The following is an 11,330-nucleotide window of genomic DNA, read 5'->3' as shown; positions in this document are numbered from 1 at the left end:
ACTCTGACCAGGAGCCCAGTGAATCCCTCAAACTGCAGCTGGTCACCACTCTACACAGAGACCTGCCTCCCTGGGACAGGAAGAGGATGTGTCTATTGCACAGCACTGACAGTGGCTTTATGGGGTGCTGGTGTTGTACCCCCCTGCTGTGTACTGGGTCCCTCTCAGCTTTGGGGTTTGTCTTTGCAGCTCCATCATTGTTCTTGGAGAATAGATGCACAGAAATAGCCTGGCCACTATAGCAGGGCTCCCCTTCCGCCCCCATAAGGCACAGGCAGGGATGATTACCTCCCTCAGCCAACATCAAAGCATGTTAAATGTTGGAGGGAATGCTCTCTCTGGTTCTTAAAAGTCATTCCCCCCAAATACTCACCAGGGTATCCAGGGGAAAAATAAGCCCCTTGCCATCTACCAGACGTGTTTATTGCGGTGGGGAGAAAAGCCTCAGCAAATCTCCCCAATAGGTCAGATTCTTAACAAGGATAGTAATTCCCTTAACATTCAGATGCAGCATTAACCACATCCATAAATGAAATCTACAAACAGCAGAAATAATAATAAAAAAAGATATTTATGGAGTCAATGTATGAGAGGTAATAGTAAAGAGACTCCCTTCCCGTTGTCAGCCCCTGAGCTCTGTGATCCTGAATAGCTGACAGCCTTCCAACCTCATAAATTCCAAGCACTGCAGCCACTGGGAGCAGCACAGCCTCTGGCCCCTCTGTCCCTTGGGTTTCTTACAGAAAGGTAAAATGACCAGGATGCATACATCGTAATGGGACATACAGTGAAGGAGGTCTTTTGCTTTCATTCTAAAGCAGAAAGCGTCCCGGTATTTATGAGAAATCATTATCTCTGTGTGTATTTTCAAGTATTAATGAGCAAAATTATCAGTGCAGCAAACTGGGCTGTCCCCATGCTATATGGACAGTCACCTTCTCAGACACTGGGAGCTGGAGGCTGAGCCATGTGGGTATTGTGAGACAGCAGCAGCAGCTTCTGAACGAAACCCTGGAGAAGACTCTAGAGCAGGGAACAACAGAGTACTGGCAGAAGTGGGTCCAAAATACTAACAGTGCTTTATATTCAAATTATCCCTTTTGCTCTGGATTTTAAAGTCTTGTACGTGGAAATTAAATCTCAAAGATTTATCTGGTGGTCAGCATCCTTGCCCCATTCCACAGATGGGGAGACAGGTCCAGAGAGTGAAAAGAGCAGCCCACGCCAGCAGCAGGGCTATGAAGAGAACCTTTTTGCTCCCACCCAGGCTGCGCCCCATCCTTCTGAGTTGGAGTCAGAGCAAAGCCTCCATCCAGCTGGAACAAAAACTAAATCAACTCGGCCTTTCCTCCTTCAGAGGCAGTTGGGGCTGATCCCCAGCTGCTGGAAGTAAGAGGCCTTTGGAGGAAGAACACTGAGAAGCAAGGCTCCAATCTGCTTTTTGTGGACATTTAATATCTTAGGGCGATTTCTGCAGAGCAGAGTTGATCCCAGGCTCTGGGGTGGATGTTCCCTCCCTCACAGGCGTGCAGGAGCTGTGAGCTATTGGTGTCCCTGGCCATTACGCTTCCACTCCTGAAGAGACTCGAATCAGAAGCAGATCAAGTGGTTTCTGTATGTTGATGGCTTAGAAATGATGAGCAGTGGTAGAAGCATGAGATAGGATCGTCATTTTTAATCCTGTGACAGCGCCAGCACAGTTGGTCATTTGCTTGTATGGAACATCGGTTTCAGAGGGGGCAATTCCATTTAAGAAGGATATGGTGTTTTCCCATCAGGCGGATGAAATTGACTTCCGTTGATGATAGGATGCCTGCATATTTGAAAACAGGAAAGTGTTCGCTTTGCTGCAGTTCACTTTTTGGTTAAATAATATTCAAAGACAGAGGTTATAAAATTCCTTTTGTCACTTTTCAGCCCTGAGGAGAAAAAGTGGGGGGAGGTAGCAAAACGCAGAAAAGAAAGCAATTATAAAATAGACCCCAAATGCTGATCTTGGCTACCTTTTTTTTTTTTTTTGAGACAGAGCCTTGCTCTTTCATCCAGGCTGGAGTGCAGTGGTGCTATCTCTGCTCACTGCAACCTCCACCTTCCAGGTTCAAGTGATTCTCCTGCCTCAGCCTCCTGAGAAGGTGGCATTACAGGCACCTACCACCACCACCACATCCGGCTACTTTTTGTATTTTTAGTAGAGACAGGGTTTCACCATCTTGGCCAGTCTGGTCTCGAACCCCTGACCTCAGGTGATCCACCCTCCTTGGCCTCCCAAAGTGCTAGGATTACAGGCCTGCGCCACCGTGCCTAGCCAGCTACCTCTTGTTTTCTAAGGAAACTTCAGGCAGCCACTTAGTAAACCCAGAGTCCAAACAGTCTCTAATTTTGACATTATCAACGTGTGTGAAATGCGATAAGAAACAAAAGCCTCTGTGCAGCTATGAGGGCAGTAATTACTCTAACACTTGAAGTGCCCTGGAGATAAAGCAAGAGGCTCCACACAGCGTCTTGGACTGTCATCCATTCTGCTTTGGGGAACATTTGATTGTCTATATTTTTTCCTCTTTCCCTGTTATTTTCCAAACACAGAGGCCAAATGTAAAAGAGCCAAGTAGAGAGAAAACTAGTTTGGTTGTGTTTTGCTTTGGGTTTTTTGGTCCTATCTCCTGCTCAACTCTCTCCTCCCTCTTTGCTGACTTTCCTCCTACCCTCTGCAAACTTTGGCTCCTGCTAACCCTTCAATCATTTCTGTCTTCAGATACCTGCCTTCTTCCTTGATTTAACTGATGCCAGTACAGTACATCTCAGTTTTTCTCCAGACTGACACCATTCTGGTTAAAAAATATATCAATGTGTCCTGGAATATTACAATGTTGCTCCTTAAGCCCAGCAGAATTTTTCCCCATTATAGAAGTGTATAGACATATAGGGAGAGACATGTTTTCAGACCACTGACATCTCAGAGAAGGTAACTAAGACTGATTTCATTTGTGAGCAAATCACAAAACAGTGACACTCTTAATGGTTTTGCCTCCCAGGCTATTATAACCTGAAGACCAAGAGCACTGAAAACAAACCCACTGAAAACCTTCATGATCAGAACACCCTGGACTCTCAAAGCAGCATATCAAGAATGAAATTCGGAATCCCAGCAGTTGAAGTGCCGAAGCAGACAGATCACTTGAAGTCGGGAGTTCGTGACCAGCCTGGCCAACATGATGAAAACCTCATATCTACTAAAAATACAAAAATTAGCCAAGTGTGGTGGTGTGCACCTGTAATCCCAGCTACTCCAGAGACTGAGGCAGGAGAATCGCTTGAACCCCAGAAGCAGAGGTGGCAGTGAGCCAAGATCACGCCACTGCACTTAAAACATGAAATGAGTTAATAAAGACATAGAAAGGCCAAGTTTTGATGGGAGTCATTGAGAATGAAAGCTTCTAAAAGGCAAATCTACATCTGCTTAGGGTTCTTTGTCTTTGTTTAAGGTAAGACATGGTGCTTTCTGCAAGAAATACAAGATCTTTCATGGAACAGAGATGCCTGTGATGCCCGTGTGAATGAGTAGGGCTGATGAAAACAGCACAAGAACCCCATCAAGCCGCTAGAATATGAATACTCAGACTGTGCCCTAAGTCTTAGTTTGTCTGCCCCAGAAATAATCCCCAGGACTAGAATTTAAGTGCAATTAGTTTGAGATGAGATCCAGAGAGCACTTGTAGAACAGTAAGCAAGACAGAAACGAAATGATAGACAAGAAAGGTTTCCTTGTCAAGGGAGTTATAACTACGGGTACCCACAGCTCTAACCTGCTGGAGAAATCCAGGAGCCAGCGTAGCAGATGCACTTCTGAGGGTCTCGCCATCTGTAATTGACTGAGTTGTCCCGGGAGTGATGAATCCCATGGCAGCCAGAGAAAACTTATGGAAGAAGAAATGTACCTGCTGGCAGCTGGATATCCAGGGCTCCAAAGTGCTGAGGGGAGAAAGGTACAGATGGGGCATGGACAGCCCCAGCACAGGCTCCCAGGACCCCTCATGGCCTCTTATTTCCATATTATAACAACATATTAAACAACACTCAGAGGCATGTGGCTCTTTGGTTAGTGATGCTTGTGAAGAGTGGCCCTGAGGTGTGTTAATGGGGAGTACTAATGGTTTCGATAAATTAGTAGCTGAGTGCTCCAAGGAGGTGAGAGCCTTACCTGAGAGGAGTTTTGAGCAAAAGTGTTCCTATGCAGTATTACTAGGATTTCCTGTAGGATTCTACAGCAAAACAACAACAACATGCATATACCAATTGTACATTTATTCTTCTACAGGTAGAGAAGCAGGAGATGGTAGCTCCTTAACCCACCCGCCAGAGAATCCTCTGTGCTCCTCAAGCACTCTGAGCACTGCTGAGTGCTTTATAGTTTGAGTTTTGTAAAACTTGTTTGTTTGTATGGGTGTGTGTTCTTGGGCATCCCTGTACCCTCAACATACCTTTATTGTCGAGACCAGCTCCCAGTATATCAACGTGGATTCAAGATCTCTCAAAGTGATCAAGTGGTCGGTGACAAAGAAAGAGAGACAAGGAAAAAGTTTTCCTTAAAGCGGGGCCCAGGGGAGACACCACATAATGCTGTTCTGTGGATGTCTGACATTCCCCTGAAAACCTCAATTTTTCATTGTGCTCTTTCAATAGAGGAGGGGGAGCAAAGTTTCAGTGATAATTATACAAAAAGAATACATTTGCAAAAACTAGTGCACCAAAATCACGTCGTATTTTAAAAGCAGAACAATGTAAAGATAACTTTCTTTGTGTCAGCATAGAAACCATACACCTTAGCAAGAATATAGGTTAAACATAAACTTATGATTATCAGCAAGAACATATTGGGCTCACAGCTACAGGGGGAACAGGATCTGACACAGGACAACCAGCCTGACCACAAAATCTGCAAGAGGAGGGGGCCTCCACGCAGGCCTGGAGGAGCAGTGGGTGAAGAAATACTTTTACATCCTTATCGCAACCACAGAGACAGACGCCCCTCAGGCGTCTGTTCATAGGCTCTCCATAAGGGTGGCATTCCCTTGCCAGGGCTCTAATCAATATGCCTTTCCTGGGAAAGGAATCTGGGTAATAAGCCTCTCCATTACAGGTTCGTTTATAGGCCCTCTGCAACTGTCATCTCTCTCTGGCAGTCAAGCTATGTGGTTAGACCCATTCACAGAGTTCCTGTTTTTACCGGAGCAGTTCAGCAGACCCAAAGTTAAGGTTGCAGCTCAACAGAGCCAAAGTTACAAGTCACATCTTAGCATTTCACATTATCTATCCTTCATTTTCTCAAATATAATCGATACAGTAAGTAACAAGCATCACAAAGCAAGTAACTCATTTTGGGGAAACCAAATTCTAAGAGAATTTACAGGTTAAAAATCAACAATTTCTTCTTGTTATTTCAGATAGCCTGGGTTTTGCCAGTTCTTCTAGAAGCTTGGGGTTGCCCAGTCACCACAGAGGGGTCCAGAGTATTCCCAGAAACTTTGACCCAGCATTTGGTGCATAGTAAGTGTGCCCAATAAATGTGTGAAAAATGAACCAATGGATGGATGAACGGGTGATGAGTGCTATGGTTTGGACAGTTTGTCTGTCCCTACCAGGTCTCATGTTGAAATGATCCCCGTGGTGGAGGTGGGGCCTGGTGGAGGGGTTTTGATCATGGGGGCAAATCCTGCACGAACATCTTGGTGCCATCCTCCCAGAAGTGAGTGAGTTCTCACTCTAATAGTTCCTATAAGAATAGATTGTTTTAAAAAAGCTTGGTACTTCCTCCCCTTTCTCTCTTGCTTCTTCTCTTGCTTTGTGATGCCTGATCTGCTTCCCCTCCTGCTATGCATGGAAGTTTCTGAAGTCCCTCACCAGAAGCAGATGCTGGCCCCATGCTTCTTGTACAGTCTGCAAAACTGTGAGTCAAATAAACCTCTTCTCCTTCTAACTTGTCCAGCTGCAGGTAATCCCTCATAGCAATGCACAAACAGACAAAGACAATGAGTCACATTTGTAATGAAAAGTACAGTCTTTGAAATTTGGCAGTGACTTACCTGGAGGTTTATAATAATTTGCTCTACATAGGGCAACACAGGACAGAAACCACCTGCTTTGCACTGGGCTATTATATCCATCAGACTTGAGGATAATCCACTGAGGGCAGGGACACTGTCCATTTCTTGCCATTGTTGTGAGTTTCCAGTGCTCACAACAAAGCTTTGTTGGATAAATGATTGAATAAACAACTAATGTAAAAGCAGAGGATGGCGCAGTTGTTAAGAGCATGGACTTGGGAGCTATGCTGCTTAGGTTCAAATACAAGCTCCACAAAATTGAGCAAGTTATTTGAACCCTGTATGCCTCAGTTTCCTCATCTATAAAATGAAGATCATGGTAGTGTCTATCTCAAAGCGCTGTTGTGAAGATTGAATGAGAACTCATTTAAAGCACTTAAAACAGTCCCTAAAGAGTAGTAAGCCATATAGAAACGTTTGCTGTTATTATGGAATCTCAGTGTCCTTAATATCAACAGAAATTATTTTTCAAAATAAAAGAAATACAGCCATTGGACCAAAATGGCCTTTTAAGTAAGTTCTATGTCCTACCTTCATTATCTGCAGAACTTTGGGATTTCAGGACATAATTCCAGGCAAATGAGTTTCTACAGCCTCAATATATTTGAAAAACAAACCAACAAACACAGTTCAACCAATGAAAATCTAGACCTGAGATCAAGTAATTTGGTTTACTGTCCTGCTTCTGGCTAATGCATGTCTTAGCCTGACTTAGTTAAAGGTAAAGAGAAGCAAAATTAGAAAAGCACTGAGCATTTTTTTAAAAGGGGGATATTGTTACATAAGAAAGACCATCGGCATAATTGCATTGTTAAAATACTGTACTCTGGAAACATACTTCTTTTCCTGACAAATCTTAGGCAAAAACAGATGACAGAAAAGCAATCCAGTCAGCTCAGATTAACACCCTAATAGAAGAAAGAGGGCAAACCTGAAAAAAATGCAGTCATTTGCTTAAAAGCAATTTCTAAAGCCAAAAAATTAATAATAACTAAATCTGTGATACAGACTTCATTTGCTATTAGGAATGAATTTGGACGGGTCTTAGAGCCTTACACCATGCATCAAAACTAATTTAAGCTTGGATGATTTTCTTTTTCATATGGTATATTTAGCTCTTATCAGATGGATATACGGACAAATAAGTAATGACATGTGCACAGTAAATTAAGCTAAAGCCATTTTTCTCCTTTAGGGACTTAACATGGGGAAAGCATTATTCAGGGGTGATTTCTTCAGACACTCACCCCTGTAAGAGCCTGTCATGGACCTGAGTCATTAACATAGTATAAAAGAAGAAATTTCGTGCTGTTACTCACGTGTTTTTCCTGAGCCCCGCTAAACTGGACTCCACTGTGCCCTGCACGATGGGCTTGTTGCTAGGTAACAGTCACAGGGACCCCGGAAAGCCTTTCCTCAGGGCTGCAGATATTTTCTAGTAAAGCTCTGGCTTCTGCAGTCTGGAAACTGTGTTTCCATTACTCATTGTCTCTGTCTCTCTTCCTCCCATTTGTTTTTGTTTACAGATCCCAATTTAACAAATGAGTTCATCCATCTCATGCCGTTAAACAGCTGTGTAAAATAGAGACCCCACTTTAATGGTGCTGGTCTCCTGCAACAGGTAATTCAATAAAGAGCATTTGACCACTGATGTTTGTCTCTACTTTGTACAAAGGGAAGCGTTAAGAAAAGCATGCAACCATATTCAGATGCTTCACAACAACAAGATGCTCTTTAAAATATAGGTTTAACTGAGACAAAATCTGCTTCAAATCACAACCGCTTGGGAGACAAGTGGAGATATTTGAAAATGAACTAGATATTAGATGACATTAAGAAATATGCTAAAATGTCAGATGTGGAAATCGCATGGGTGGTTATATAACGGAATGTACTCATTCTTTGAAGATGATGCTCAGAGTACAGTCATAATATCTATAAATTACTTTAAAAGGCTTCAGCTAAAAATACAGATAAAGCAAATGCGACAAAATGTTAATATTACTAGATCTGGATGGTGTGCTATGTGAGTATTCATTGTTCTATTCATATTTTTATATGTTGAAATTTTTCATAATAAAAGGTAATTCATATTTTTAAAAAACCCACTACCATCTTCAGAGGAGGATCTTGTAACATAGAAAGCTGATTTATTCTGCTCCTGAAAAGAATGAGAAGAATTTTAAAGGGGGGTGGAGTAGTAATTGAGGAAGAAGATTGGGGAGGCAGAGAGAGAAGAAGTGTGTAAGGTTGAGGATCCTGTGGAGGGAAGTGGCCATTTAGAAACCCCCAGTGGTAAGTGGATGTGGAATACTGACTTGTAGTGCTCAATTTGAAATCATTTGTGTCTCTGCAATATAAAGTCCTTCTCTACAAAACACAATTATTTGGTAAGTTGTGCTATAATCAAAATGATTCATGAGAGTGAAAAATGAATCAGGTGACAACTTCAGTGTTGTAGAAAGAGTCAAAAGGCACATGATGGTAAAACCATCGACATACTTAGCCATTTTCATGGAAGCTGGAGTTGAAGGTGATCATGAGACTCAAGTCCTTGGAATTCATAGAAAGCTTTGGAAAGAGATTAAAGGTCTAACCGAAAATGAAATTAGGCTTGAAACAATCTCATCTTGATCTCAAGGGCTCAAGTTACATCGGGACAGTAAATTTTAGTCTTTCTTCAAGTCTAATAAGATTGAAATAAAGTACAACATTATCTCATTTGTAACAAAGTAGGGCATGCATTAATTAATGCATTAATATTTATTGAGTATATAGTGTTCCAGATACACTTTTATAAACTAAAGACTGACACAGAAACAGTGGTTTATATTTTGGCATGTACTATAAAAGAAGGATGGGTCCTAGACATCACGTGAAGGCCCAAGAAAGTGTGCTGATGGCTTGGAGTACAGGAGAATGAGAGGAGTAAATGATGACATCCTTTATCATTAAGTGACATGGGAAAGACTGCAGGAGGAGCAGGCTTGCTGGGCACAGCAGAAGATAAGGGACTGGACATGTTAAGTTTGAGACACTCTTTGACATCTTGGTGGAGATTTTCTGAAGGCAGATGGATATAGGCAGGAGGAGTGAACTGAAGTCGGGGACAGAAACATTAAGTTTAAAGTGTGTGGTATATGTTTATTGTTTTAAGTGTACCTGGGATTTGTTTTACTCAGTCATGGTAAGATACACAGACATGCACAGCACTGTCATGAAGGAAGAAGTGTATTATACTCACAGATCCCTACAAACAGGTGGCATGGCAGGTCAAGGAGGGCCACGTGGGGAAGCACCGAAGTGAGATGGGAGGGCAGAGAGAGAGAGAGAAATTGTAAGCAACAGCCTTTACTGTGGTTTCCCTGAGAAAGAATGGGTAAGGTAGAGTGAGTACATTTCAGATTGGCTAGTTAGTATCATTTCAGTGGGCTTTGTGTGTAGAGGCTGTCCCTCTTTGTCTGGTATCTGGTCGTGGGATCATTGAAGCATGTGGACAGTGGCCAAGGGTGTAAAAGCTCAGATGAGGAAATGGAGGATATGGGCTCTGGCTTGGTTTGGTTTGTAATTGAGAGAGTTGTTGTTTACTATCTCTAGGAATTGGCTAACCCTGGGAGAAGCAGCCCCTCCATGGTCAGCCAGGCCCCAGATGTCAAAGCATCAGCATATGGAAAATAAAAGACACCACAGTTAATACAATAATATTTAAAGTTATGATCATGGATGAGATCATCAGGGGTTGGAGCTATAGGCATTCCAAGCAAGAGGTCAGCAAGATGAGAGGGTTACAGCAAATAAACAGATAAAAGGGAGGAAAGCAGCAGAGAAAACCAGGAGAATGTGGTACCCCCAAAGTCAAGCACATAGTTTCCCAGAGGCAGGAGTGAGAAACTGCCAAATGTGCACATGTTGTCAAGTAAACAACATGGGGGCATTGGTGACATTTGCAAGAGTAATTTTGGTGAAGTTTTGGGATCAAAAGCTCAAATGAATCATGTTTAAGAGGACAAAAGGGAGGATTTGGGAAAAGTACTAAGTACTCTTTTGAGATGTTTTGCTATGAAGGGAGAACAGAAATGAAGTAAAACCCAGAGTGGGGTCAATATAAATTTTGTTAAGATGGAAGGAAAAAATGAGCAAAGGAATGGCACAAGGAAGAGCTTGGAGAGGTGCCTGTGAGTAGACAAGCAGGGCACAAGAGGAGGGTCCAGCCTTGGATAAGGGTATGGACAGTTCAACCACACTGTCATGGTCTGAATGTTGGTTCAAATTCAAATGTTGAAATCTAACCCTCAGTGTGATAGTTTCTGAAAGTAGGGCTTTTGGGAAGTGATTAGGCCATAAACGGGATTCAGGCCCTTATAAAAGAGATGCCAGAGAGCTAGATAGTCTCTCCTTCCAGCACCATTGACGAACCAGAAAGCAAACCCTCACTAGACATGGACTCTGCTGGTGCCTTGTTCTTGGACTTCCCAGCCTGTAGAACCATAGGAAATACATTTCTGTTGTTTGTAAGCTACCTGGTCTATGCTTTTTTGTTATAGCAGCCCAAACAGACTAAGACATAGTAATGGGTGGGGAACAGGCAAAGGTGCTGGTCTTCTTGAGGATATGAGGATACAAAGGCTTTTGTTTTCTCGGTGCAGTGCTGTTTTTAGCTTGAAGGCTATTCTTTTATCTGACACTGACTTTGATGGTATTGACTTGATAGGATATAACAATTTGATTCATGTGATGTGAAAGAGACTCCCCCATCTCCTTTTTCATTTTGGCACGGCATTGTAAAAGGAGGAAATTGAAAGAAAGAAATGTTCATCTAAAAATACAGTCACATAAACCAGAGGAGTATGGTCCTGATTTAACTGCTCACACCATCTTGGGAGTAAGTGAATGTGGGAAGAGAAAGAACTGAATGTGATAACAGTAAACATTTTGATACCACTTTCAAGAAGCAAAAAGTTAGTTACTTCCCAGAGTATCCTAAAGGTGAAAGAAGAAGAATAAAACTTCACATACACAAAATGTGGATTCAGCATTTGACTGCATCAGGAAAGGCTTGATAGCCTCTGAGGGAGTCCCTAAGAAAATGGTTTAGGAGGGAGATGCGCAGGCACACACCGCCCCCCCCCAAACACTTAACACCCTTAACCTGCCAAATCCCTGACAGATCACAGCCCCAGGAGTTATGTTGCTGGGACTGGGATGCCTGCATTCAAGCAGCTTATTCTT

At 42.6% G+C, this 11,330-nt stretch overlaps 1 long non-coding RNA gene across 1 annotated transcript; it reads right to left on the bottom strand.

The window, feature by feature from the left end:
- Positions 1-554: 554 nt before the first annotated feature.
- LOC103787563 (uncharacterized) lies at positions 555-7,591 on the bottom strand. The gene is made up of 6 exons (XR_013525311.1): positions 7,421-7,591; positions 5,899-5,983; positions 4,479-4,527; positions 4,199-4,259; positions 3,804-3,969; positions 555-1,813 (listed from the first exon to the last, which is right to left on the bottom strand). It is a non-coding gene; the product is annotated as an uncharacterized LOC103787563 (long non-coding RNA).
- Between the last annotated feature and the right edge of the window lie 3,739 nt (positions 7,592-11,330).

This window comes from Callithrix jacchus, chromosome 13 (genome assembly GCF_049354715.1).
Source record: "Callithrix jacchus isolate 240 chromosome 13, calJac240_pri, whole genome shotgun sequence".
NCBI classification, from domain to species: Eukaryota; Metazoa; Chordata; class Mammalia; order Primates; family Cebidae; genus Callithrix; species Callithrix jacchus.
Note: the sequence above shows the minus strand (reverse complement) of the source record. Positions and strands in the feature narration are given on the sequence as shown.